General features: G+C 44.4%; 4 non-coding genes across 4 annotated transcripts; 1 reads left to right on the forward strand and 3 right to left on the reverse strand.

Annotated features, from left to right (window-relative positions):
- Window positions 1-15,865: 15,865 nt before the first annotated feature.
- On the reverse strand, window positions 15,866-15,937 carry trnaq-cug (transfer RNA glutamine (anticodon CUG)). Its single transcript has one exon. It is a non-coding gene; the product is annotated as a tRNA-Gln (tRNA).
- Window positions 15,938-21,340: 5,403 nt separating this feature from the next.
- trnae-cuc (transfer RNA glutamic acid (anticodon CUC)) lies at window positions 21,341-21,412 on the reverse strand. The gene has a single exon. It is a non-coding gene; the product is annotated as a tRNA-Glu (tRNA).
- Window positions 21,413-22,778: 1,366 nt separating this feature from the next.
- Window positions 22,779-22,852, reverse strand: trnan-guu (transfer RNA asparagine (anticodon GUU)). Its single transcript has one exon. It is a non-coding gene; the product is annotated as a tRNA-Asn (tRNA).
- Window positions 22,853-23,936: 1,084 nt separating this feature from the next.
- Window positions 23,937-24,031, forward strand: trnai-uau (transfer RNA isoleucine (anticodon UAU)). Its single transcript has 2 exons — window positions 23,937-23,974; window positions 23,996-24,031. It is a non-coding gene; the product is annotated as a tRNA-Ile (tRNA).
- The last annotated feature ends 739 nt before the right edge of the window (window positions 24,032-24,770 follow it).

Genomic DNA, 24,770 nt, shown 5'->3' on the forward strand with positions numbered 1-24,770 from the left:
AGATGAGGTCTGGGACCGTCATCTGTGAAACAGCAATTCTCAATTTTGTTAACATTGCTGCATGATATTGCGGGATTTTTAGTGTAGCAGTTTATTATGGGTTTTATTAGTTTGATGATAGTGCTACTGCATCTGATAACTTTCTCATTATTATAATGTAGCTACATTTGCTGTTTAGTATTGATACCAGATCATTTGCCTCCGTTTCCGGAGGCGCCTGCGCCATTAGCACAGTACCTGTTTAACTGAGTCGATGGATCAATTTCATTTTAATAAACTCATACACCCACAACTGATAAGTCTGTGTTGTTCATTTCGAAAGAACGTAAGCTTTGGACGCTGGCTGATAATCAAACAAGTATGCCAACCAAATTTCAATAAGCAAATGTATCAAAGAGTGAGTTATATGCTTCTACTGAGGGTTAATCTGCAAGTTTTATTACGATAAATAATAAAATATGTTTTAATTCCATCATATTACTCGCAAGAAGAACATTTTGTATCGGTATTGCTTGAATCATGCTCACCTCTAAAGTGATTGTGTATTGTGTCCACAGTCCCCATGTCGAGCGAGTTATTGTGCAGTATCCTTCTCTCTCACCGTGCCTCATTGCCCGGTAATACACTGCAGCGTCTGACAGCTCAACCGTGTTAACAGGGAGAGTCGTGGAGCCTTTCTCACGGTCCACAGATACTTGAAACCTTCCCACAGCTGTTTCATCTCTGAATGTGGATAAAAGATACTCTGTAGTTTGATCGGTGAATTGCCAGTACGAGAATACAAAGTCACTTGCAGTGACAGTAATATTGTGATGAAGAAAGATGATTTTTCATTGCTTTACCCGATACATCGATATCTGAACTGTCTCCGAACGACAAGGAACAGCTGTCAAAACAAGAATAAAATCAGCATTAAGGTTTATACAGGGAAAATTAAATAAAGAGTCTGTGTACATAGACGGAAGTAATTAATCTGTGCGTCTATCTATCGATCTGTCTGCCTATCTGTGCCTCTATCCATTCATCTAATTATTATCGACATTTTCATATTTCTATATTCTTGTTTAGAATTTTCTCTCGCACACCTATCTGCCTAGATATCTGAAAGGTAGTTATTCTTTCCTATCTGCATTTTACGTTGTGTGTCTAACAACGAATCAAAATAGATGACTGGATATGTTTCGCACATTGCATCTGTAATGACAGTTATAGGACGTGGTAAATCTATCCAATTGGAGGTTAAACGTGGGATGTCCCAGCTTCTAGTATCACCGACATGACTTCCCCTGATTTGGGGAAAGTTTCAAAATGCTGTGGAGACAGGCCAGAGAACAAAATATTGTCCAGCTGGATCCGCTCTCTATCTCACTGTGTCTGCTTCGCACAGCGATACATTCCGGAGTCCTGGGCAGCCGTGTCATCGATAAATATGGTGCTGGAATTCTTTACTTGGCCAAAGGACAGTTTTGATCACATTCGATCACATTCCCATCGTAAATGGAGACGATAAATATCGCAGCCCCGGCAGCATTTGTCTGCACCAGGCCACAGAATAGCCAGATCCAATGGAGAGCTCACACATCAGTGCAACACATGTCCCTTCCCGAGACTCAACCTGCTCGGGGTGGGAGCTCGGACCCTGACACTGAACGGCTATGAAGGAAAATAATCACCCACAAATTGCACGGTATTAAGAGATTATTAGAAACGGCACATCTGATTAGAAAAATAAACTCACACAATATCAGCAGTAACAGAGCTCCAACAGGAAGCAGTTCTTTGCTTGGGTTTCGCTTCATGATGATGAGGATGCACGAGAGGATCAATCCGAGTCTGATTCCGAGACTGGGACTTGATGCCGAGTCCAGGACTCTGAATGGTGGGGAAGGGACTGGGAGGAGTGAGCTGTACTTTCTCCTCTTGAATGCGACATTGGAGGTCCATATTATCACCGATTGGGCTCTTATGGGATGTCGGTACCTGACGTTACTTACGGTGCCACTGAGCGATTAGTTGTTTCTCAAACCAGAGACTAATTGAACCGTCACTGCTTCCGAACTTCTTCCCTTCCTGTGTGTAGCAACAGCGTAAATTGTTTCACGAGGTTGGTGCTCTGTTCTCTTTCAAAATGAAAAGAGCCGTTCATAATCTTAGAATCGTTGTAGCACTAACAGAGATCATTCTGGCCATTGCTCACGTACTTCTGTATTGATGGATTATCCACTTATTCTTGATACGCAACCTGCATTCAATAAATCTTATATTCTTAAAATTTCCGTTTGCGAGTCAAACAGTTATCCACCTGCCTCTGACAATTACTGGTAGTCTCTCTCTCTATTACAGATTGGCATGGACCATTGCAACCTCTCACAGTCGACTGCTCAAAACACAAAAGTCTTCTAATCGCTCCCTCCGTTTCATAAAGATCACCAGAAATGCCGCCATCCAGTCACGCACTGAGAGACCAGCCGATTAACTCTCTTTCTTTTCAACCTTTCTCAAACTTGATTGGATACAAATCTGCCAACTACTTCTGAGCAGAATTACTGCTCCATTGAAAATATCCCCAGTTGCTCAAGTCTCCGCTGAGCACTGTGCTCTCTCATCCCCACTGTGAGAGGACTCCTTCCCAGTCTTTCTTACTCACTGTCTCTGAGGTTAACACGAATCGGTTGACGAGCCTCCGCTTAATATGGTGCTCGCTCATCCCCACTTCATCTTTCCCAGTAACTCTTCCACACTGTCACTGAGATTAACGCCAAAGGAACGAAAAGTCGCGACACGGATCTAAGTATTTGAACTGCGTTCTCAACAATGATGTGTACAGCCTTACACGTGTCCCCTTGTGTTCTGAAATCTGCGTCCATGATAATAAACCTCAGGTGCTGTATCTGTTCAATGCCATCTGTAGCTTGTTCTCCGTTTTATATTTTAAAGCTTATTGATCATTGTCACAAGAAAGGTTACATTAACCCTGCAATGAAGTGAATGTGAAATCCCCCAGTCGGGATAATGAGTAAAGCCCAAATTTACCGGTCGGGCAACTTGCAGTGGCCGGTCTTTCGGTGGCATGTTTCAGAACATTCAACTATTTAAATAGCAAGTAAATATTAGTAATGTTAAAGAGAAAACACATGCTACTTTATTAAAGCTTCTCTTTATTTATGATTTAACCTTATCTTCAACCCGTTTATCACTCTCAGTGCTTTTCAGTCTCTTCAATTTCCCTTTCGATAGTTCCCTCATTTTCTGTCCATCTCTCCTATGAAGATTGAACGGTTCTATTTCTATTTGCTGCTCGCTCATTGTGGTTTACATCTTCCTTCTTTTTTCTTCTCCATCTCTGTTTTCATCCATCTTCATTTCTGACGGAATTATAATAATTAGATTCTATATTTTATTTTGTGTTGTGTTAATGGACTTTTTATAATTCCATTCACTCTGCCGACACTCCGGACTCAGCAGAGCTGCTCTCGCAGTCTGTGCATGTTTTTGTATGGGCTCACCCTATGTTTGTCACACTGTGGCTCACGGCGCAGAGATAGGTGGCAGTGTCTGTAACTTTGGCGTCTCTCACAGTCAGGGCGCTGAATTTGCTGCCTCCGCCGATTAAGGCAGTGATCCTCTCGCGTTGATCGGTTTCTGTTCTGGCCATCACCAGATACTGGGGTGGCTGATTCGGAGACTGTCTGTACCAATATACGTTGCTAAATGTAGTGGTCGTGGTGCAGTTCGTGGATACGGTTCCCCCTTCACGAACAACCTTCCGCCGAGGAAGCTGCATCACCTCATCTGCTCCAGTCACCCCATTGCATGTCAGAGCGAAACACAGCAAAGAGAGTCTGTAAATTCGGAGCATTTTTCAGATCATATGAAATTTCTGCTGAAGCAGTTGTCCAGGGAGTTCAGATTAGAACCAGGACCTGGGTTTAATATTCGGAAGAATTTACAAGGAGTCAAACGCCTGCTTCGTATCCAACTGAGGCGTCTATCTGTCGAACTGACCAAAGAAGCTGAGACTCGGGTTTTATCCGCCCACATTCACTGGCATCGATTCTACTGGAATCGGAGATGAAGAATTGAAGCCGGAATAAATAAACCCCATCAGTGACCCCATGTTTCCGGTTACAAATCTCTTCCCACATGGCAGGTTGGTTAAGAAGGTTAAGGCTCATGGGATACAAGGAGAAGTGGCTAGATGGGTGGAAAACTGGCTTGGCCATAGGAGACAGAGGCTCGTGGTCGAAGGGTCTTTTCCGGCTGGAGGTCTGTGACCAGTGGTGTTCCGCAGGGCTCTGTACTGGGACCTCTGCTATTTGTGATATATATAAATGATTTGGAAGAAGGTGTAACTGGTGTTATCAGCAAGTTTGCGGATGACACGAAGATGGCTGGAATTGCGGATAGCGAAGAGCATTGTCGGGCAATACAGCAGGATATAGATAGGCTGGAAAATTGGGCGGAGAGGTGGCAGATGGAGTTTAATCCGGATAAATGCGAAGTGATGCATTTTGGAAGAAATAATGTAGGGAGGAGTTATACAATAAATGGCAGATTCATCAGGAGTATAGAAACACAGAGGGACCTAGGTGTGCAAGTCCACAAATCCTTGAAGGTGGCAACACAGTTGGAGAAGGTGGTGAAGAAGGCATATGGTATGCTTGCCTTTATAGGACGGGGTATAGAGTATAAAAGCTGGAGTCTGATGATGCAGCTGTATAGAACGCTGGTTAGGCCACATTTGGAGTACTGCGTCCAGTTCTGGTCGCCGCACTACCAGAAGGACGTGGAGGCGTTAGAGAGAGTGCAGAGAAGGTTTACCAGGATGTTGCCTGGTATGGAGGGTCTTAGTTATGAGGAGAGATTGGGCAGACTGGGGTTGTTCTCCTTGGAAAGACGGAGAATGAGGGGAGATCTAATAGAGGTGTACAAGATTATGAAGGGTATAGATAGGGCGAACAGTGGGAAGCTTTTTCCCAGGTCGGAGGTGACGATCACGAGGGGTCACGGGCTCAAACTGAGAGGGGCGAAGTATAACTCAGACATCAGATGGACGGTTTTTACACAGAGGGTGGTGGGGGCCTGGAATGCGCTGCCAAGTAGGGTGGTGAAGGCAGGCACGCTGACATCGTTTAAGACTTACATGGATAGTCACATGAGCAGCCTGGGATTGGAGGGATACAAACGATTGGTCTAGTTCGTCCAAGGAGCGGCACAGGCTTGGAGGGCCGAAGGGCCTGTTTCCTGTGCTGTACTGTTCTTTGTTCTTTGTGTCTAACTAGGAAACTGTTTCGTCCGATCGGAACTCTGACTGAACCCAGCACGGGGTGAATCCACTCACTGGCAGACAGCTCACCAGCTACCAACCCCACAGCACCACCGCGGATACAGGGAAATGCAGTGAGAGCATCCCGAGACACGACAGCAAAATATACAGGGTGAAGTTTGGAAAGGGTGTCTTCAAATATCCAACTCCACTTTTACAGAGCAGACAACAACGATGCTGCTACTCAGCTTCTGGATTGTGCGGGGCACATTCCTGACAGGGAATTATGGAAGAAACGCATTTCATATCTACTTTAATTTTACAACCTTGTTTTTGAACTGATTTTTACGTATTCAGTCGTTCTGATCTGTCTGCGTTCGAACATGTTTTTCAGATCTGAGTCATGGAGATTCTGTTACTCAGTCGCTGTCCTCAGAATAACAGACAGAAGGAGAAACGGTGACTTTACACTGTACCTATGATACTAGAATGAGCAACTACAATTTACACTGGTACCGGCAACACCCTTTGTTACAATGGGGAAGAACTCGATGTTTGGTGAAGATGTAGCAGATTTTGCTGAAAGCCGTTTCTCTGGAGAACTTCAGGTATCGAGTAAATTCACCAGTTTGACCATCTCGGGTCTGCAGCTGACTGACGCTGCCTTGTATTTCTGCGCTCTCGCTGAAACTCTCAGTGATGGAAAGCAGTCAGACTGCTGCATGAAAACTGTCTTTAACTATAGGTTGAAAACCCTGTCTGCTGCGGGTTGCTCAGAATCGCGGGCAGATGCAGCCATAATGTGACTGTCAGTTATGCAAGATTGCTCATTAACCTGTGATCAGTCCAAGTGTTTCCAGTATCCTGCCACTTCAATCATTGTGTCTCTATGAGTCTGTGTGATCTCTCAGTTGTGAGCTGGCTGATATCGAAAGGAAATCCTTCGAGCCGAGCTGATTTCAGCACCTCGATAGGGGAACAGGTGCACTTTTCCGGATGGGGTTGCGGGGATGAAACCCTGCTCTGTTAATTAGCAGTTGCAAATTCTGGGTTGCTAATAGTAACAAACATCATTGAGGAAACATTCTGAAGTTCACTGGTCATTGGGGGAATTCTGTGCTCAATGTCTATTTAAAAGATCACAGTCACTTCATTGTGAAATTTCTTCATTGTGTATACACTTTCTCGGAAGCAGCACATCTCTCGGATCAAATAAACCCAGTGACCAGGCCGCGGTGATAGACATCAGCAACCTGCCAGGGGAGATGGGGATCGAGTTGCTCAATATTAGAGACACGGAAACTGCATCCAAGGGCAACAAGTGAACTAACAAAATGGAATAGATTTAAGAAGATCGGCGATAGCACAAATGCAAGTTAAAATAAACTAATATAACTCCTCAAATGTTGCTCACCTCTTGTTGAGGTTGTGATTTTCTTCTGATCTCTTGGGAAGGTCCCTGTGACTCACATGGAGAGTGAATTATTGATTATGTTTATCAGCGTAAGACCGCCCTCTAGTGGTACCTAACTGGAACTCCCATGTGTGGGCTTATTGTCTGGGATCCGCTCTATCTCTGCAGCAGTGTGGGCTCCGTGGCACAGAGATACACGGCGGTGTCAGAGAGAAGCATCCCGGCAACATTAAAAAGAACAGTTTTATATCCTTTGCGCAAAACAGCAAGAACATCTGTCCGGTACATCTTGAAACGTATCTCCCGTGCCATATCTCTTCAATAATATTTATTTTAAATATTAATGTACACAATAATCCGAACTGCAACTCCAGACAATATCTCCCATGGGGAATGGGTCACAAAATTCTTATTCAGTGCCTGGTGACAAATAGGCGAATGCACCACGCGAGCACCTGTTGCAAATTTTCATTCCAATTTAGGAATGAAAGTTTGCAATATGGAATGAACAATGCTAATCCATAATGGCACTTCATCAACGGGCGGCACTGTAGCACAGTGGCTAGCACTGCTGCTTCACAGCTCCAGGGACCTGGGTTCGATTCCCGGTTTGGGTCACTGTCTGTGTGTAGTTTGTGCATTCTCCTCGTATCTGCGTGGGTTTCCTCCGGGTGCTCCGGTTTCCTCCCGCAGTCGAAAGATGTGCGGGTTAGGTTGATTGGCCATGCTAAAAAATTGCCCTTAGTGTCCTGGGATGCGTAGGTTAGAGGGATTAGCGGGTAAATATCTCGGGATATGGGAGTAGGGCCTGGGTGGGATTGTGGTCGGATCAGACTCGATGGGCCGAATGGCCTCTTTCTGAGCTGTAGGGTTTCTAAGATTCTTTATAACCGGATGCCAGTTCCAACCATCCAGTGACTGAACTTCCCCGAGACTCACAGAGGCCAGCGCCTGCCGTAAGTGCAAGTCACCACCAGATGGTGATATTGTATTACTTTCATCGCAAGATAGTGAAACTGCAGTTTGAATTCACAGCTGAGTTTGGTTTTCTTGATATCAGCTTGCCTGGAAGAGGGCAGCCCCAACATCATCACCACCATTTAAAAAGCAATTAGGAAATACAATACATTCTGGACTCAGCAATGATGCCCACACTCTGTCAAATTAATTTTAAAATGGTTGTTTTGGAGATATCTTTGGTGTCTCGTCCCCCAGTGACCTGGAGTGGTGCGGAATTGCTATCAGTTTTACGCTGAATGAGCTGACCATATTTGGAGAGCTCCCTGATCACAAATACCATTCCAATAAATCTCCTTCCGGCCTGTCAAGGTCAGTTGTGTGCAGAGTAATATAGCATAGTGTTAAAGATACAAAAAAAATACATAACCTATTTGAATAAAACAGAAAAAATCCGTATCATTCATTCCTGGAATTATACTGTTTTTTCCGTTATCATCGCTGGGTCAGTATAGAATGGTAAGAAGTTAAAAAACACCAGGTTAAAGTCCAAATGGTTTATTTGGTAGCAAAAGCAACACAAGCTTTCGGAGCCCCAAGCCCCTTCTTCAGGTAACTGGGAATTTTGTTCACAAACAGGGCATATAAAGACACAGACTCAACTTACATGAATAATGGTTGGAATGCGAATACTTACAGCTGATCAATTGGGGCTCCGAAAGCTTGTGTGGCTTTTGCTACCAAATAAACCTGTTGGACTTTAACATTGTGTTGTTAAACTTCTTACTGTGTTTACCCCAGTCCAACGCCGGCATCTGCACATCAGTATAGAATGTGCAGAGGTTAATTCCAAACTGAAAGGATGTTTCTTTTGTGACAGGGACAAAAACTTGGGAGATAATGTTAATAAACTCCTCAAGGTCTCCTCAGAAATGATGAGATTATGCCTTTTTGTCACCATGATGTTCCTTGGTCTGTGATATCCTCTTCCCCAGAAATCAGTGGTGGCAAGTTCATTGAAAACAATTAGGACGGGGTGGGGTCGATTATTGAATGACCAGGGAGTCAGAGTGTACAGGGGAAACATGGAAATACAGATGTCACAATTCAATCCGCCAGGATCTTAACAAATGTCGGACAGTCTCGAGGTGGCACAGTTGCCTACTCCAGCTCCAAATTTGTATGTTCACATGGCCACAAGTGGACTTATTACATTAGTTGATTACAAGTCGCCTTTATACAGAAGTTAAACGTCACAAATACACTCATGATATTTTAATGTGCTTTTTGTCTCCTTTACTATCCTTTCCCCGCCTGCCCGCCTATGAAACAACCATTTATCATCTCCTCTCTCACTCTCCAGCAGCTTACAACTGGCCTGTTCAGAGGTATATTTAATCAGTGCGTGTTACTGGATCAGAAACAGCGTATCTGCAATCAACATGTTCCACAAAGTAGTAACTGAGAATTGAGAATGAGCTGCCTGTGCGTCAGGGTGTCTCCTGAGGCTAATCTTGTTTCCCCTTTTCCTTTAACTATTGTTTTTCTGATGATCATTAACAAACCAACCCACACAGCAGAACGCTGTCTCCCACCAGGACATTGGCTGCAGCACAGATCGAGGTGTTTCCTTTCACTGACATCCAGCTCACACAGGACGTCGGATCATTGAGGGCGGGGATTACAACGGGTGGCTTCAGTTATGGAGTTGGGGCGGCACGGTAGCACAGTGGTTAGCACTGCTGCTTCACAGCTCCAAGGTCCCGGGTTCGATTCCCGGCTTGGGTCACTGTCTGTGTGGAGTTTGCACATTGTCTGCGTGGGTTTCCTCCGGGTGCTCCCGTTTCCTCCCACAGTCCAAAGATGTGCGGGTTAGGTTGATTGGCCAGGTTAAAAATTGCCCCTTAGAGTCCTGGGCTGCGTAGGTTAGAGGGATTAGCGGGTAAAATATGTGGAGGTAGGGCCTGGGTGCGATTGTGGTCGATGCAGACTCGATGGGCCGAATGGCCTCCTTCTGCACTGTAGGGTTTCTATGATGATTATGTGATGTTTCTCTGTTCCACTGCAGTTATGCAGTTCATTTTCTCAGTCTCTCCTGCTAACTGTTGGGTGACGGTTTGATCCGAGATTAATTTGGTTTCCTCTCGGTGTGTATCTGAGCGCCTGCGAGCGCCGCTGCACTGCAACAGCTGCAGTCCAACTTAAGGCTCAACAGAACAGAGCTCGCACCAACAATCCAAAGGCAGTTTTTGTGCAGGGGTGAGACTGCTTTCCATCACTGTGATAGCTGGAAAGCGCAGTAATACACGGCGATATCAGTCAGCTGCAGATCCGAAACGGTTAAACTGGTGAATTTAGTCGATGTATGAAGCTCGATAGAGAAACGGCTTTTGGCAAAATCTGCTTTATCTTCACTGTTGTATGTATTTCTCCACACGATAAACTCGGGATGGTTTCCTGGGAGTTGCCGGTACCAGTGTAATGCATAGTTTCTCTGTGTAGTTTCATAGTTACAGGTTAATATGAGCGCTGCTCCTTCTGCCTTAACATCTGAGGGCAGCGGCTGAGTGACAGAATCTCCATGACTCAGATCTGGAATATAATAAATTAATCAGGAAAAGTATAGACCGGTGGCTGGTTGGAATTTGATTCCAATCAAGCTTGGGGAATGAAAGAACGCATCCACATTTACCTGCCAGAAATATTCCGCACACAACCCAGATGCTGAGCAGCCGCATTGTCTCTGTCCGCTCTGTGAAAGGGGAGGGGGTTGGATATTTAGCCAACCGTTCTAAACCCCGCCCTCAATAATCTGCTGCCGTGTCTCAGGCTATACTCACCTCACCTCCTTGCTTTTCCATTGGTGCTGTGAGGCCGGCAGATAGCAAAGAGAATCACCCCGAGCTGCATTACAGTCACTATTCTTGCAGAGAAAATGCTTCCCGAATTATCCACCGGAGTTGGGGAAGGAACACCTTCACCTTAATTGTACTAAAGAAAGTAAATATTTTTTGAATGAATTTGTCACTTTGTTTTCACGGATTTTGCTCCACTATCAGCGTAGTGATAACCATGACTGCAGTGAAATTCCTCTCACGGGCTTTAATTATTATTAATACATGAAGTAATGTCAGCGTTACTGGGAAGTCTAGATTTCAACTCCATTCCTAATTACCCTTGAGAAGGAGAGGGGGTGTGCAGGTTCTTAAACTGCTGTGGTCTCTCGGGACTATTAATATGGTGAAAGAGGATGTGTAGCACATCTAGCTTTTCCAGTAATAGAAAGTTCCTCCCGGTGCTGCTGTTTCATCCCAAACTCCAAAGATGTGCAGGTTCGGTGGATTGGCCAAGCTCACTTACCCCTTTGTGTACCAAGATGTGTGTGTAGGTTAGGGGAATTAGCGGGCTGAATGTGCAGGCTTCTGGGGATAGGGCCTGAGTGGGATTGGTGTCAGGGAGTCGGTGAAGGTTCAATGGGCCAAATTGCCTCCTTCTGCACTGCAGGGATTCGATGGTTTTATGATATTCAGGCCAGAAGATTTGAAAAAATGGAAAAGCATTGACTGTAGGAACCTGCAGCCGACATTGGAGCATGGTCATTGTCGCATCACACGTCACTATAGGTAAAACACTCCAGTGTATTCGACCGTTCTGCTCTCAATGTTGAAAATGTTTTAAAGGCGAATGTTTTATTGAGAATGTCAATATCGAGACTGAGCTGCCGACCAGTGCTGTTGCTGAGGAACTTTTGGTCATAGTTCCGTAGATGCCTGTTCAAATACCTATTTTTGGTTGCATTGAACTGCGTTGCAATCATTAATGTCCATTTATGTTAGGTATGAAAGTAAGTATCTGGCATATATTCACTGAGAGCGAGTCAATATCCCAATGCTAAAACTCGAGTAAAGCTGAAACGCCCTCTGGTGGCATTTGTTCGAATTATGAGCCTCAATGTTCCACTTCTCCCTGAGAGATTGCACAGGACTGTGTTGTGGTGTGGGAGATCCTCATACTTGGACAGTGTGCCTCGTGCAGTGGGGAAGAGAGTTATATTTTACTCTGAGAGATTTGGTTTGAAGCGCAGATTGGACACAAGGATGGATATCCATTTTGCCGGATGGGGAAAGGAGTTTGGCAAAGTGATAATTTGTTCATATTTTATTCAAGATTCATTTTAAAAATTCAGAGAACATTTCACAGAAACTTTTTTAAAAGTTCACAGAAGAGGACATAACGATTGATTTTCATATTGAGAACAGAGCACGTGTGCTCTGAGCTGCCCAATATATGTAGAACTGTGACAGACACCAAAAACAGAAAACAGGAGCTCAACATAAAGAAAAGGAAACAATTGTGTATGTTGCGAAAAGATGAAAACAAAACATTGATGTTGCAGGCATCTGTCGCTCAGCAATGTGCAATGTAGGAGAAGTTGAACTGGCTGACAAACTGTCCTCCAGATTCCCACTTCATGATAAATTTCAATAAAAGGTCGTTTCACAAATCAATCCTCAGCAATGGGAAGGAAGAGCATGGATCCACCGAAACTTATACCTGGATCGCTGGATCCAGAGTGCTCACAGTTAGACCAGCAATCGGCTTCAAATTGTCGCTCAAAGCAATTGACCCACTTGTTGTTGCTGCCGCATTGAATGAAGGAGGTCACATGCTTTGAGTGACCATTTGCATCTGGCGGCTCTGTTCCTGGTTAAGTGGTGCGATGGTGAGCACTCTGGACTCTGAATTCAGTAATATGAGTTCGGATCTCGGTGAAACGTTCCTTTTATTTGCTAAAGCCGGTGATTGGTTTGCTGAAGGACATTTTATTTGAAATTCTCAGAAAGTGAATTTTAGACTCTGAGGAAATTTCAGCAAATTCCAACGCAATCACATTGCAGACGATGCAGCGAATGATTCTCCTGGTGTTATTGCTTCAGCCCTCGAGGACGATTGCTCAAGAAAGCAAAGAGCTCGGGGGCAGAATCAAAAATTCCCTGCAGTGCAGAAGGAAGCCATTCGGCCCATCGAGCCTGCGCCGATAACAATCCCATCCTGAACCTATCCGCATATACATACCCTCTTAGTCCTTCTGACACTACGGGCAATGTAGCATGGCCAATCAACCTACCCACACACCTTTGAATTCTGCGCCGGATGCCCAGCGTCCTTCCACACACGCAGACACGGGGAGAATGTGCAAACTGCAGAAAGTCACTCGAAGCCAGAATTGAAACCCGGTGCCTAACACTGTGAGGCAGCATTGTGCAACCGTGCCGGAAATGCCACAGAGGGCAGGGGTTCCCCAACCGGTATCATTCACTGAGCCCTTTCTCCCAATTTAAACAAGACTTAGAACGGAAAGAATAGTGGCTCCAACGAAATTGGAACTCAGTTTGCTTGATTCACAGTCCAGAAAGCTAACCAGTTCACCATAGAACCCACAGGCCGCTGGTTTGAGGCAGCAGGCCATTTTCCCAGATCTTTTTCTTAGTCACAGACACACACACACACACACACACACACACACACACATTTTCTGCAATGTGCATTGTCATTGAAGTTGAACTGGCTGTCAAATTGTCCTCTCGATTCATACTTTGTGAGAAAGTTAAACCTCGGTTGCCTCGGGAAAGCAGCCAACATAATTAAGCACCCCTCGCACCCCGGACATTCTCTCTTTCACCTTCTTCCGTCGGGAAAAAGATACAAACGTCTGAGGTCACGTACCAACTGACTCAAGAACAGTTTGTGCCCTGCTGCCGTCAGACTTTTGAATGTACCTACCTTCTATTAAGTTGACCTTTCTCTGCACCCCAGCTATGACGGTGACATTACATCCTGCACTCTCTCATTCCCTTCCCCATGAACGTTATGCTTTGTCTGTATAATGCGCAAGAAACAGTACCTTTCACTGTATACTAATACATGTGACAATAATAAATCAAATCAAAATCAAATCAAACATCATCTCGCAAATCAATCATCAGAATTGGCAAAGAAAAACAACGTTCCAAGGAGATTCGAACTCAGATTGCTGGATTCAGACTCTAGAGTGCCCACAATTTCACCACAGAACCAAATGCGTTTGGTGACGATTTGCAAGTGGCGCCCGTGTTCCCGGTTGTGTGGTGTAACGGTGAGCATTCTGAACTCTGAATCCAGTAATCTGAAATCAGATCTCGGTGGAGCCTCGCTTTCCTTTACTAAAGCCGATGATTGGTTTGCGGAAGGGTATTTTATTTATAATTGGCAGAAAGTGAAATTTTAATCTCTGAAGAAATTTCAGCAAATTCCACCGCATTTACATTGCAGACGATGCAGGAAATGATTTCCGAGCTTCATGGCTTCAGCCACAGAGGACGATTGCTCAAGAAAATGAGGAGTTCGGAGGCAGAATCATAGAACCCTTATGGTGTATAAGGAAGCCATTTGGCTCATCTACCCGGCACCAGCAGCAATCGCACCCAGTCTCCATCCCTGTAATCCCGCATATTTACCCAGTTAATCCCCTGACTCTAAGGGTAACGTAACATGACCAATCAACCTAATCCGCACATTTTTGTCTTATAGGACGTGTGCTCGGTTTTCTTCCGCACATACAGACACGGGGAGAATGTGCAACTGCACACAGTCACCCGAAGCCAGAACTGAACACGGGTCCTGTTACTGGGAGGCAGCAGTGCCAACCACAGTTATTCTACCGATATAATTCGCTGAGTCATCTGCCCCAAGTTAAGCAGGAGTTCGGGCGTTGAGAATAGTGGTTTCATTGAGATTCGAGCTCGGATTGCTGGATTCAAAATCCAGAGTGCTCACCGTTACACCATGGAACCAACTGGGCGCTGTTTTAATGCGGGAGGTCTTTCACCCAAATCTCACACAAACACACTCTTGCTCAATTATTGCCAGGCTCCAGTCGGGTTTTTGTTTGACACCAACTGCTCCTCTGATTCGACAGAACGTCAAAGAGTAGCGAAAGATGAAAAAAGAAAAACACTGATGCTACAAGCATCTGGCGCCAGAGTCTCAGCAATGTGTATTGACAAAGTGCCCTCTCGATTCGTACATGGTGACAAATGGAGAATAAATGTCATGGAGAAAATCAATTATCAGCATTGGTAAAGGAGAGCAAGGCTCCACCGAGATTTGAACTCAGATCGCAGCATTGAAAGCTCAGCGAGCTCACCACTACACCACGGAACACAGAGCACCGCAATGACTTGCAAATGACCTGCGAAACATGGCTATTTCTGGAGATATCTCCCGATAGGTCTTGCGATGAAATAATTTGAGATTTGGGGCACTCTGCCTTCTGAGCTTTTCTGATATCAACGGTGGCCTATAACGACCCATTGTTATCATACTTGCTGTTGCTGTCACATCGAATGAAAGAGATCAAATTGTTCGAGTGATCATTTGCCGGCAATGGGCGTGTTCTGTGATCTGTGGTGTACCGGTGAGCGCTCTGGAATCTGAATCCAGCAATTCGAGTTCGTATCGTGGCAAAACCTTGAGTTTTTTTGCTAAAGCCGATGATGGGTTTGCAGAAGGGCATTTTATTTTAAATTGTCAGAAAGTGGAAATCTAAACACTGACGAAATCTCAGCAAATTCCACGGCATTCAAATTGCAGACGCTGCAGCGAATGCCTCTCCTGGCGTCATTGCATCAGCCCCAGAGGATGATTGCTCAGGAATACAATGCGCTGAGAGGCAGGGAAGCCACTGTAGACAGCGGAGTCCATCTTCATGTGTCGTGTCATTCACTCACTCATCTGTCCCAATTTAAAGAGTTCGGAGGCGAGAGGCCAGAGTGCGATCCGTTACACCATGGAATCGACAGCTCTGTGACCGAAGACACTAGACTTGTCTCCCAAAACACACACACGTACCTACACTCGCTCTCTCTCTCTCTCTCTCACGCGCGCGCGCGAGCGCGCGCGCGCACACACACACACACACACACACACACACACACTTGCCCAATAATTGCTGGACTCCATTCGAAGGGCTGTTGCTCCGGCACCAGCTGCTCCTTTCTTTCAACAGAGGAGTTAAAGAGAAGATAAAATATGAAAAGACATTGACGCGGCAGGCATCTGGCGCCAGAGGCTCAGCAATGCGCATTGGAATAGCAATTGAACTGGCTGACAAATTGCCCTCTCGATTCGGACGTTGTGAAAAAATTGAACGAAACGCCCTTCGGCAAATCAACCATCAGCGTTGACCAAGGTTCCGCCGAGATTTGAACTCAGATCGCTGGATTCAGAGTCCAGAGTGCTCACCATTACACCACGGAACCAAACACACAATACCCGCCTGCAAATAATCATGCAATACCTGTGCCAGTCTGAACAGCAGGGAGAAAAATCATTCCCATTCCACAATCCCGTCAATTACCCACAGCAATTCATACTGACATTGCCCTGCTGTTTCCTCCGAAAATAATGAGTACTCTACCTTCAACTGCATTGAATTTCACTGCAGCTCACCACATTCAAACAGCAATGTTAGCATCGACCTGTTACAAACTCTGTTGTGGTAAATCTACTGAACAGCATCAGCTGTTCACCCTCTATTTTCGTCGCATTGGAAGCCAGTGTGAAAATGTGAACAATTTCTAACCTTAACAGACAGGAAGGAGAGTGTGACTGTGGATAATTGGCACTGTGCACATTGCTGTAATCAGTACCTGGGAGAATCGGGCAGGTGGGATCCTGGTCATCGAGTGGTGAGGGGTCGGCGTTTTCAGGGTCGCAGACTGGCTTCGATGTACTAAGATTTAATGGTTTTGATTTTTAAAAAACTTGAAGTACTTCCTGATCGATAGCAGCTCTGTCAGAATCAGTGGAGTGAGATTTGTAGTTGGCTTGCGAGCTGGAAATGTCACATGTGCAACAGGTAAAGGACAAACACAGATAGTGAAGGACAGTGATAGATTGTAAGGTTCTGCCGATAGAGATCGTGATACAACGTAACGTCTGGGTGCTAATGGGCCAGATTTACCCGTTTACACTGACAAAAATATCACGTATTTCTGGATACAAATTCCCAGGCGAAGAAGAAAACTTCTCACCGAATGAACATTAAACTCTTTCACCTTTATTGATTGCAGTTTTCATTCCTTCACTGAGATCAACAAAGCGGGATGGAGAAAGATTCAGTTTGATTGGTGACGCTGCCGGAGGGATGGAGAGCTGGAGTTCACCCAGGAAAGCAGCAAAGATTAAACACGATGGAGTCTAACGTGGGGCTGCAATCAACGATTCTGAAATTACATCTGATATGCTGCGACTAAGCTAACCGTCCTCCTGCTGCAGCGATGCTTGCACCCTTTCTTAACATACGTGAAGCCAAACGCTGTTTCCATCTGGTGCCTCAGCTTGTTCTGAATTCAAAGTTTACAGTTAACCGATCAATAAAATCCCCACCGTTACAATGCATTCCTCTCAGTCAGCAGTAACATCATTCCCATCTTCTATTTATTTGCTGCACCTCCTTCCAAACATTACAAACTCCTCTTACATCTTTCACTCTGATCTTTTCTCTGAAACATTTCATGATTAAACTTTTGAACTATTGTGGATAATTTTGTGACGCTAAAAAGCTGTTCATTTCCAAGGGGGAGCTAAAGCACATTGACGCACACAGAGAAACCCAGACACATACACGCACCCAGCGTGACAGAGGCCGAAGGAGAGACAACACACTGAAAACACAACCTGGTTCCGTCTCTGTTCCATTTCTGACTGCAGGTTCCGTGATGCTTTTGTGAATGAACGGAAATGTGAAACCGCCCGATTGTTTGGGTGGATTTGATTCAATTCGCTCTGTGGACACAGAGTTAAAACCAGGAATAATCAGAAGCGGGAAATCCCAATGGATTCAAACTCCATCACGTTAACCAGCCAGCCACGATGACTGGCGCTCTGAGCTATGAAGCCAACCGCATGCCCATTTTAACAGTTACTCTTCTATAATCAGTGGAACGAGCATCAGAGCGAAGATTTTGTGGGTAATATTTGATTCATAGGAAATGTCTGAAATGGACAATACGAAGTTCAAAGATGTTAATGGAAATCGGCAGAATTTGAAATGTGTCAGTTACTTTCAGTGATCACTGTCTGCCATGTGTTTGCCGTGTGATTCTTCGTCAGAGCTTATTGCTGATGTTATATGTCTGACTTTTCCAACTCTAGTGCAAGTTCATCCAGCTGGAAGATTAATCTTGCTTCGCCCTTCTCAGATGCTGTGAGGTGTGTTTGCATTCAATGAAGAATTATAGAAAGTTATTCAGTTCTTGGGTGGAAATCAAACTCGAACCACCGTACTGAATCCTGACCACGAAACTTCCAGTGAAGCTGATTTAAGAGATTTGCAATTAGTTGATCATCATCGCTTTAGTTATTGCTTCATTTCAGGCCACTTTCGCCTGAGACACATTCACTCAATCATGATATCAATTTATGATTCCAGTAAAACGCACCTCTTTCCTTGTGTTCAGATCCAATTATCCCCATAAACGGAGCAAATTCAAGATGTTCTACTTAGTTATCGATTGTTATAAACCCCGGGCCCTGGCGGTGAAAACACTGATTCGGCACCAATAGATCACCCGGACTCCACCATCACCAGCTCAATGTTGCACTTGTCCATCATTCCTTGTGTCAGTGAGTCCATCCTCTCTTGCTCTCTAACACATAGCTTCCGTTTTGTTCCCAGACAGAGCAATTCCCGACTTAAATGCTGCAATAACTCAACAGTTCAATTAAAGTTTCGTGAGAAACGAGAATAATTCTGAAATATGAATCAATGAGCAATAACAAGCATTTGGAAATGTTTCTACGCGGTCTTGAACCAGGAACGTTTCGCGTGTGAAATGAACGTGATAACCACTACACTGCAGAAACACAGCAGTCCTTGCAGCTGAAGCAGGTTTACTGGAGAAGCAACAAAACTGCTTCCACAATCCCGTTAGTTTCTCATTTTACATTGCCTCTTCTGGTTCCTCTAATCAAAATGAATGATAATACATTCCACTGCGAAACATTTTGGCGATCACGTGTTTGACCAACTTTATTCTTAACGTTTAAAGCAAATTAAGTGAGTATCTGACGGTGGGGGAATTTGAACCCATTCCTCCACAAATAGCGCTCTCCTCAATTTAGTGTCCTCGAATTCTCATCAGTGACACCATCAGAGGTGATTGCTACCAGAGCTGGTATTGGCAGTGAACAGAACCAATGAGGTGGGATTGGATCACATGTCCCGTTGAGTCTCCTCCGCCACTGAAGATCAAGATGGGTCCCCAGCTCAACAACCACCTCATCTCAGGAATCAATTCAATGAAGCTTGGTTCCACCCAGACATGGAGAGAATAGAATGAATAAAAAAGAACAAAAGAGGGGAATTGGATGGAGAGACTGAGCGAGGGAATAACCGACGCAGATCGACAAAGAGAAAGATAGAGACGGAGTGGGGAAGACACTGAACGGAAAAAATGCCAATTCCATTTGATTTAAATTAAAGAAAAAGAAAGTTGAAAGCATTGAAAACAGCCAATGCTATGGCCGTAAAAATATATTCTGGCAATGGTGCTGAAGAATTCAGATTCAGATCTTACCGCAATCCGAGCGAAGCTGTTCCTACGCTACAACACTGCCATCTAACCGCCAATGCTTCAATTTGCCCAAGATTGCCCGGTTTACAAATATCAGGTCAAATCCAACGCCGCAAATTACCATCAGTCTACTCTTGATCATCAGTAACGTGACGGAAGGGGCAATAAACAATGGTATCAGGAGGAACTCCAATGCAAACTGGAGGAACATCGCCCGATCTCCCGATTCGGCACTGACTGCATTCCAGAATTAACACTGAATTCAACAACTTCAGAGCATCTCCTTTCCTCCATCCTCACCCAATTTCCATTTATTTTGTTTTATTTCGTTTTATCTTATTTATTTATTTTTATTATTTTATAACTTCTTATATATATCTATATATATATAATTTCCATGTTTTCCATTGTTTATTTAAAATCTCACTTTCCATCTTGTTGCCCCCTCTCCCTCCACCCCACTCGGGCCGTCTCTTACATTTCCTTTGTCCTGCCATTTGCACATTCTGATCTCTTAATGGGCAGCCAGCAGCACCCTTCTCAGCCATGATCACCACCATTAAAATTCTCTTTTTCTTAATTTATATGTAACACCTTTGTCACCCACCCCACACCCATATCCCTCACCATTACAGTATAAATCTCGTCCAGATTTCTTTGTCTTCAGCTCTGACGGAGGCCATCCAGATTTTGAACGTTAGCTCTATTCTCCCTTCACATGTGCTTTTAGACCTGTTGAGATTTTCCAGCATTTTCTGTTCTTGTTTTAGGTTCCAGCATCTACAGTAAGTGTGTTTATATCAAGAGACACTTGTCAGACAGACTTGTCCCTGGTATACAAAAAAAATGCTAAAATGGAAACAAAGCGCCAAGTTAGCATGGCTCGTTTAGATTAAAACACTTGCAGGCAGTTTCCTTGGTGATCTCGTGGTTAGCACTTGGCGCTTTCACCGCAGCGGTTCGATTCCTGGCCAGGGAATCAAGATTTCTTGTTTTTTTGCAGCACATGATTTAAGTGGAATTGGAATTACTTCCTGATCGAAAACAGGAGTGATGTTGGTGCCAGTTTCAACAGTACAGAGAAAACTCCGTCGCATTCCACAAACCCGTCAATTACCCACAACAATTTGTATTTGCATTGCCTCTTTTGGTTCCTCCAGTCAAAATGAATAATGATATATTCAAGTAGAATCCCTATTGTACAGAAGGAGGTCGGTCGGCCCATCGAGTGCGCACCGACAACAATCCCATCCACGCCCTCTTCCCGGAAACCCACATATTTACCCTGACAATCCCGCTGACAAGCATAGCCAAGCAACCGAAATCACACATGTTTGGAAAGGAATCCGGAGCACACGGAGGAATCCCACGCAGACACGGAGAGACCGTGCAAACTCCACACAGAGTGCCCAGAGAAATTTAACCTGAGCCACTGGCGCTGTGAGGCATCATTGCTAACCACTGTGCCACCGTGCCATCCTTTCTACTGCATTTAATTTTACTGCAGTGTTAGTACCAACCTGTGATAAACCATTTTGTGGTAATTCTGCTGATCAACATTAACTTATCAGCGTTAATGGACGGTGGTTTCCAGCCCCAAGTTGGGGGCCACTGTTTGTACAGAAGGAGGTTTGTACAGAAGAAGCAACTTTGCTGCTTTTCTCGGTGAACTCCAGCTCTCCATTCCTCCGGCAGCGTCACCGCTCAAACTGAGTCTTTCTCCATCCCGCGCTGTTAATCTCACAGTTACTGCTTTCTGAGTGAAAACTGCCTCCACTTCACTGGAGGTCGGAGAGTTACAATTAAAGGTCTTCTTGTCACTGAGTCCGAGATTTGGACCCAGACCTGCGAGGTATTTGTGTCAGTAGAAACAATGAAATCTACTCCACCAACAGCCAGATTTTAGCCCGCACCACCATCTATATCGTCAGCGCGTTGTATCCTATTTCTCTCTTTTTTTTTTGTTCTTGACATGTGACATTTCCAATTCAGACACAAAAGAGGAAATCTATCTACTATTGATTCCCACAGAACTGGTACTAACCTGGAAGTAACGCAGGATTTTTACGCAGCAACAAATCGACTTTCCCTGACCGGGAATCGAACCCGGGCCGCGGCGGTGAGAGCGCCGAATCCTAACCACTAGACCACCAGGGAAGCTGGCTCTACAACTTTAAAAGATTGATTTATCCATGAGCCTTCTGCCTTTTATTTTTATTTCAGACTTTTTATTTACCAAAAACAAGTTTCTCCTTTAAATTGTCATGTTTAGATCGAACCCAAAAGGGACTGTTCAGCCAATGAAAAGAGCGAAACCTGTTAGCTGCAACATGAAATCGACCGTGAGGTGAAATAGTCCCGCAGCTGGTCATGTGGCACTTTCAATTTCCAAAACCCACCAAACTCATCACTGTGGCTTCTGTGAAACTGGCAAAGTAACACACGGCAGACATTCACCACGGAGAGCAATTGGCAGAACTCATTTATGAAACATTATCCTGTCGCTTCTCTTCCTGTTTCTGTCACTGCCTCTCATCCAGCTCCCTCTGGTTGTCCATTTCCCAGGGTCAGTTAGCTGCTTGATACAGACACAGAGAGTTGGTGAACCCGATCTTCACCTGGAAAACAAGGAAAGCGAATGTATGACACACGGCATTGAGAGGAGATGGAGTTTTGAAATAACAGTACAAAGAGACACAGATATCTCATTTTCCTGATCCAGTTCCTGATTGCAGGAACGTACACAGTGCCAATTATCAACTGTCACACTCTCCTTCCAGCCATGAGCACGGAGTTAAGTTTTGAAGTGTTTGAAGTCTTGCTACAGTTATTCAGGGTTTGGTTGAGACCACATTTGGAATAGTGTGTTCAGATTGCATCTCCCCATTTTAGACAAAATAAAAGCAAAATCTGAGGATGCTGGAATCTGAATCAAGAACAGAAAAAGCTGGAAAATCTCAACAGCGTTAACGAGAAAGAATAGAAAGCATTGAAAAACTGCAGGGATTCTATCATTCTATGAGTTTGATAGGGTGGATGCTGAGACATTATTTTCCCTGGTCCGGGAATCTAAAGCACGGGGGTACAATCTCAGGATAAGGCGCTGATGATTTAGGACTGCGATGAGCAGACATTTCTTCACTTAAAGGAGCGTGAATTTTGGGAATTCTCTATGCAAGAGGGTTGTCGATGCTCCATCATTGAACACATTTCAGTTCGGGTTGGATAGATTTATGATCTATTCAGGAATGAATGGAAGCAGGGATATGGAATTGGAACAAATGCTCAGCCACAAATTAATGTTTCCATTCTAATTGTTAAGCTTAATGGTATAATGAAAGCATGTATATAATATCATATGTAATATGTCTGAAGTCAATAGTCATTAAATAATGTTGGTGACAACAGATAACAGTACAGCTGGTAACACTTGGGAGCTATTTTTTATTGACGACCACGGACCCATTGCCAACACACAACTGTTTGCCTATGAATGCAGATGGTGAGAAAACAGGAAAATCACCGTCCCTGGGTGGTCTCAAACCACCAACCTTCTGGTTAACAGCCGAACGCGCTGACCGATTGCGCCACAGAGACTAAGACAGCAGCTGCTGGCGATATTCTAATCGAGGGAGTCAATAACCACAATTCTCTTTCTGCAAAACCTGTTCCAGAACTGCAGCATGACCGCACCGTTTCGAATTCTATCCAAGTATCTTTGGTTACGTTGATCCCGCAGCATTTCTGTAGTGTGTTGGTCATTCTCTTTTTCCTATGAACGTGTAGGTAAAATGAATCCATGTCTCTTATCACAGGGAGGAATTCAACGGGAGGGAAGGGAACTGACCACCAGAAGCCCAAGGATCCAATAGTTTCCACTCAATCATCAATAACACCATTCACAGCTGCACCTGCATCCAAATATTGTGACCCATTTCCCTCAGGATTTGTTCCAAGATTTAATATTTTCCTTGTTTTCTCCTCATTTTGAAATGAGATTCGCTTCAATGTACAACTCAAATGGAATTGGAAACCTGACGGACTAATAGTCACTGGGTAACATAAACCCCATGGTGTTCATTTCCAGATTCACAACACTCAGCTTTTCAATCAAATGGAGGAATCTACTACTGAAACGTTTTGGAAAGTTGGTATGAATATTGTTTGTGACTCACTCAGATACTGTTTAAATGATACTCGAAGGTTCAGTGCGCTGGATATAATCCATAAACGTTTTGCTGAGCTTGTGTTCGGTGTATTGCGAGTTTTGAACGGGGTTGAAGACTTACCTGGATAGTCACATGAGCAGCCTGGGAATGGAGGGATACAAACGATTGGTCTAGTTGGACCAAGGAGCGGCACAGGCTTGGAGGGCCGAAGGGCCTGTTTCCTGTGCTGTACTGTTCTTTGTTCTTTGTTCTTTGAATCTTGTGTCCCAGGGATGGGCGGTAACCCACTAATTGAAGCGGCAGTCGCCGCTTTTCTGCTGGCAGCGGATGGATGATTGGAGAATGCGGGGTAAAATGCTGCTGCTTGTCCCTGTCTCACTTACTGTGGAGCTGGTGAAGAGAGAATCATTGATGCGTTTGTTCCCCGTCCATGTTGCCTCGAATGACTGTTGTTAACGGAGGTGATGCTGTAGAAGTCTTTAATAATCTGACAAAAATCAGCCTAATGCAGTGCTCCAGTGGCGCAATCGGTTAGCGCGCGGTACTTATACAGCAGTACAGCCAGTGGGCGATGTCGAGGTTGTGAGTTCGAGCCTCACCTGGAGCACGTGAGGTGGTGTTGGTGCTACTATCGCTCGACCAGCTACCATTTTGGGGACGGTTACGGTCGGTAGTGGAATTTGAATTCAATAAATAAAACCTCACATTGATGACCATGAAACAATTTCCGACTGTTGGAGGAACCCATACTCATGTATTTTAGGAAGGAAATCTGCTGTTCTTGCCTGGCCTACTTGTGAATCCAGAGCCACAGCAATTTGCTTGCAACTCAACTAGGGATGGGCATTAAATGCTGGCCAGCGACGCCAGTGTTTCACGAATGACCAAAAGAAAAAGCCCGAATGTGCAGATTTGAGAGAAGCTTTCTGAACTGACAGAGCTGGAAACGGGAGCCAGTTAAAGATATTCAGTCGGGTTTGAGTGTGTACAGAAATGTGGAGGGGAAGGCGAAATGTAACATCGTGTAAGTTACTGTATTGAGCTAATATTCAGCAATAAACGTGAATTATTTCTATTTTCCTCACTCCGAGGTGAAACGTATCTACAAATGTTTCCTCCCGTTTTCGAATCGGGAATCTTTCGTGTGTTTAGTTGAATGTGATAAGTTGAACGTGCAGTTTAATTGTACTTCAGGGTTTCTGAAGTGTGGTGTTTTATACATTCACCTAACATATGAAAGGTTTCCTGTGTGAAATAGGAAACGAACTAACTCATCTCTCAGTGTGAGGAAACGTTACCTCATTTTCTTTTGTTATTAAATATTGAAAGAAAAAATTATCTCTCTG

This window comes from Mustelus asterias, unplaced genomic scaffold, assembly GCF_964213995.1.
Source record: "Mustelus asterias unplaced genomic scaffold, sMusAst1.hap1.1 HAP1_SCAFFOLD_199, whole genome shotgun sequence".
NCBI classification, from domain to species: Eukaryota; Metazoa; Chordata; class Chondrichthyes; order Carcharhiniformes; family Triakidae; genus Mustelus; species Mustelus asterias.